Source organism: Myotis nattereri (assembly GCF_964212035.1).
Source record: "Myotis nattereri genome assembly, chromosome: 12".
NCBI lineage: Eukaryota > Metazoa > Chordata > Mammalia > Chiroptera > Vespertilionidae > Myotis > Myotis nattereri.
In genome coordinates this window covers 22,848,608-22,854,045 of record NC_138087.1, presented here as the reverse complement: position 1 = coordinate 22,854,045, position 5,438 = coordinate 22,848,608, and positions in this window count along the sequence as shown.

The window sequence follows — 5,438 nt, the reverse complement described above, 5'->3', positions numbered from 1 at the left end:
AATAAATATGTATGCTTCTGGTTATTTCCACAATAACTTTGAAATGCCCGTGTTAAAAAAAAATGCATTAAATGGATTTATAGCAAAGCACATTTGCCCAAATTCATTCATTTAAAAAAATATTTTTTATTGATTTCTGAGAGGAACGGAGAGGGAGAAAGAAATATCAATGAGAGAGAATCATTGATCGGCTGCCTCCTGCATGCCTCCTATTGGGGATTGAGCCTGCAACCCAGGCATGTGCCCTGATTAGGATTGAACTGTGATGGCTTGGTTCATAGGTCGATGTTCAACCACTGAGCCACAATTGTCAGGCCCAAATTCAGTTATTAATGAATTTGGATTATTATTGTTATGAAACATACTTAAAATTAGTGTAATTGTTAGTTTCTGCTCTGAGCTATGAAATCAATACACCTAGACGTCTCCAATATAAAGTACCTAAAAGCAGGTTACTTTTATTAAAAGTTCTATAATTATGTTAGATGGATATAAAATCTCAAATATAGAAAATAATTCATCTGTGCTGCATTTCATCCAATCACTGGGAGGAAGATCATATGACATTTCAAAATAGTAAATGACTGTAGCAGGACTATTTTTCTTAAAATTTTTGTGTTTTCAGTGAAATCATTCAAAGGCCATCATATAACGGGTAATATGACCATTAGAGATGAGCGACTGGATTAGCATGATCAATACATTACAGTGGCTGTTTTTCCTGGCAGGGGCGAGGGGACCAGGAGCCTTTGGACAACCTGTGGAAGCAGTGCGTCCTCTCCCCAGGAAAATGCCCACGCATGCCATTCTCTGGGCATTCAGATATCCCTAGAAGCAACCCAGGTTTAAAAGCAAACAAACAGCCCTCCTGCACGACAGGACACTAAACCAGGATTCAAATCCTCGTGCGGAAATTGCACAGCTCAGCGTTCTGACCGCCCTCTGAGGCCAGGGCTCCCCACACCCCCTTCTCTTGTAAAGACTTTACATGATGAGGGGCCAACAGGGGTGGGGAGGGGGGTAGGAGGTGGTGGGAGGAGGGGTGACAAACACGGGCCCTGAACTTACATCCTAAGTGTCCTCAACAAACCGGGAACTTCCATTTTCCTCACAGCCTCTGTCATGGTTTATAGTTTCAGACCCACCTTCAGATGGTATCTGAGCCTGGCATAGCATTTGTGTACTTTTGCATGGTTGACATTTTCCATACTAAACATTTTTGTTTTATAAAGTAGCATTTGGGTTTTCATTCTTTGCTCTCTCTGGAGCTGGCTCCGCCTCACCTGCTTAAGGAGTTATCTTGTCTCAAGTGGGCCCTTCCTTCTGACCACCTCCAGGCCTGGCCACACCCAGCTTACCTGGGAAATAGCAGCCTCCCGTGAGGCTTGTTTGTTTGTTCACTTTGTTTTCTCATTAAAATCACACTTTTGATTTAAGCTGCTTTTACAATTGAGATAGATCATAAACCTGTGTTTAAAATGGAACGAATAACCATGAAGTCAGTCGGTAGAGTTTATTTTTGTATCAGGACTGGTGAAGGGACAGTGGCTGAAGGTGAGGCCGGGAGCATGACTTTTCGACAGAAAGTGCACAATGCCATTAATGACATTAGCTAGGCAGGGGTGGGGAACCTTTTTCTACCGAGGGCCATGCGGCTATAACATAATTATCAACTTAAAAATTAGCCTGCTATAATTGGTCAGACATTTAATGAACTCACCCCTAACGCCTTGGCAAGGCCAGACCAGACCACATGATTTCTCCAGCCTTACACCGCTGGCGGGCCTCACACTCCCCACCCCAGAGATAAGAAAGCAGGAGCACCGAAACCGGTTTGGCTCAGTGGGTAGAGCTGCGGACTGAGGGGTCCGAGGTTCGATTCCGGTCAGGGGCATGTACCTTGGTTGCGGGCACATCCCCAGTGGGAGATGTACAGGAGGCGGCTGATCGATGTTTCTCTCCCATTGATGTTTCTCTCTATCTCTTTCCCTTCCTCTCTGTAAAAAATCAATAAAATATATTAAAAAAAAAAAAAGAAAGCAGGAGCCACTGGGTGGGCGAGACCGGAGAGATTCCTGGAATAATATTGCCATCGTGTGGACTTTTTGGGTATTGCTACCAGTGGCACACGAGAAGCACATCTCCATCGCTACTCATCCCAGAACTCAATATTATTGTTTTAAAACTCCCACAAGTTATGCAACCTCTTTCTGGGTCCAAATATGTTTCCTTAGATTGTTTTCTTTTTTTTTGCTTGGATTTTTACAGAGCATCTCTATGCCTTTATATCCCTCTCCTCTTTCCAGATAACCTCTTCTTCATCCCCTAGGCTTTTTATTTATTTATTTATTTATTTTTATCTTATTAGATTTTTTAAAAATCTGAAAAATATCATAAAACAAATATTTTCCTGCATATAAAACCAACCTAACAGAAATGCGATCTAGAGGAGTTTTTTCTTAATCCACAGGAGTTAAATTTAACTTCGGGGATTCATAGTGTCACAAGTCAAATGCCAGTACAACCCACGTCTTTAAGACAGAATACAGTTTGAACCAACACTTAGCAAATGCCTGCCTTGTATTCGGTGCGGGCCAGCTGCTGAGGGCTCTGTGATGCGTGTGGAGGAGAAGGAGACCTCTAGCTCTGCTGAGATCTTGGCACAGAGAGAGCTGTGAGGCAGACAGGGGAGAGCGCGGCTTGGCCAGGGGGTGTGGGGTTTGAGAATTCCAACCTTTAACTGATGGACCATGAGCCATCCTATATAATAAAAGGCCAATATGCAAATTGTCCCCTCAACCAGGAGTTTGACTGGGAGTTCGGCCAGGGGCGGGGCAGGCTGTCCAACCTCCCACGTCCCCTTCCCACAGCAGGCCCGGCAGATCAGCCCCATCAGATCAGCCCCACCCACGCACAAATTCATGCACTGGGCCTCTAGTGTTTAATAATATCCAGTTTTAGCCGGTGAAAGAATTGGTGTTCTTCCTCAGATTATTGTTATTTTCGTAAAGCAAACCTTACTTGAATGCCCATCCCATAAGTTATCGTTCACATAAATTGTCCTATTGACTCCTCGTGACTATTTTGTGAGGTGATGATTATTATGATTCGTTTTGGATGATAAAACTGAGGCTCAGAAATGTATTTTGACTTTGATATTAGGTGGAGAATCAGGATTTGAACCCAATACTTTTAAGTCTTAAGTTTAATTCTCTTTTTACAAAGGATGTGGATGTGGTGTCTGGAGCTCTGGCTGCCCTCTGGGAACATGAGGACAAGCAAGCATCACCCCTTTGGGGTGACAGGGTGATGGATTGGAAGGAGCCTGGGTTCGTGAAAGTTCTGTGGAGCTGCCATACCAACCCTGGACCGCCTGTGTCATAGAGAAAACCTGTTATCTTGTTTGATCAACTGTTACTTGGCTTTTACATACTATATGATTACACCTTCGCCAAGTGCCGGGGCGCCTGGAGGGGCTCAGCACCCTGGTAAATGCCTTGAGTATTCAATGCTGGGGTCACAGCAGACAAGCAAATCTCACAGCCTAGAGGTGGAGGGTGAAGGGAGGACCAGGATGGCGGAGAGAGCACTGGACCAGGAGGCCTGGGTCACACTGTGGTGGGCACCAGTCAGACATGAGCAGAGCGAGGAGGGTGGGCCACGCACAGAGGTCACTAGGGTGGAAAGCCCAGGTGCCTAGAAACAATCGCAGGTGGGACTCGCCCCCAGGGTGACTTTTCCTCCCCCAGCATCAGCCGTTTGCACCCCCCCCCCCACCTTTCCTCCCTAGAGATAATATCTAGGCCTCCGTTGTATTTCAGCTCCAGGCCCAGAAAAACAGCAAACCCAGACCAGCAACCCCATGGCTGACCTCAGGACCAGCATTGGATAATGACCCCTGGTGCAGGCCAATCGGTGGAGACCACAACACCTGGAAAACTGCTGAATATTCTATTATCTTCCCCTGGGCCCTCCCCTAAAATCTCCACCCTTAAAACCCTCAGGAGAAGAACCCAGTGCAGGCTCCCTCCCAGGAGCAGGCCCTGCCTTTCCCTTCCTCCCCTCCCCCTCCCCCCACCCCAGGCACATTGCCATTACCTTCCTCACTCCCAGGCTCCTAGGGCCCTTCCTCTGCCTCCATAACTCACTTCCTCAGCCCACCTCTTCTATGAACGCCTTCTTCCACCTCCGTGATTTTATAAATAAATGTTCTCTTAGAGTTTGATTCTTGGCTCTGAAATCTTTCCTGCCCAGAACTCAAGTACTGAGGTTGCTGAACCCAAGTCCAGTCTGACCCCGATCCTGCCGCCTCCAATACCTTCAGCTCTTCTCTCTCAGGCTTCATTTTCTTTAATGGAGAGAGGCCGGACTAGCCTTGGACTGTTTAGCAGCAGAAATTGTTTTTCTCATAGAAACCGTACGTAAAACAGATATAAGCAGAACTTCTGACCCATCCAGTCCTTTAGGTCCCGTCCCCAGATGGAGGGGGGTGAGTTCTGAGGTTCCCCAGGAGCACGGTCTGAAGGCACAGAACCCACTCCTCCCCCAGGTGGTGTCCATGGGCGGTGGGTCCTCCCCCGGGTGGTGTCCATGGGCGGTGGGTCCTCCCCCGGGTGGTGTCCATGGGCGGTGGGTCCTCCCCCGGGTGGTGTCCATGGGCGGTGGGTCCTCCCCCGGGTGGTGTCCATGGGCGGTGGGTCCTCCCCCGGGTGGTGTCCATGGGCGGTGGGAGGGCCCGGCCTGGATTCCTGAGGCCTCCAGGCCTCCAGCTCCAAGTGCTTCTTCTAGCGCAGGGAGCGCAGGAACTCTGACAACCCAGTGCTGTGGTCTGGAACCTGCTCATCTGGAAGAGCGATGGAGAGGAGATGCTCACGGAGTGTCTGACCCCTGACTTCCACTCCCTCAGCCCGGAGGCAGGACGGCACCCCAATGCCTTTCAAAGCCACCCTCAATAGACACTCTCCTCTCTACCTTTACTCCGGGGTTATCAGCCAGCCAACCACTGGCCTGGGCCGGCTGGCTGTGGAGCAGAGGCGGGAGCTCTGCTTGGCACTCGCAGCCCCGGCCGGGCTGGGAACCGCTTTGTGAGTCCGGAACCGCTTTGTAAGCCACAGAGGCCGCGTGTGAGGGCACAGGGGATGTTCATGGTGCTCTTCAGAGGGTGACATCTCAAGCTGGTGACAGGTGACCTTGCTGATGTGCATACTCAGCAGTGACGTTGGCCATTGCCCATCAGCAGCGCAGTTTAGCGACGGTCCAACAACAGCCTCTGAGTCGTAGGGACCCTTCTCTCCTTTCAAACTGCACATCGCCACACGCAACACCCTCCCTCTAGGCTCCGGCACTTCTATTCCTGTTGCCCAGCGTATCTTCCTTCCTCTCTAGATTTTCAACACTCTTACTTCGTGCCCTTGAGGACTCTCTTCACCTATCACCTC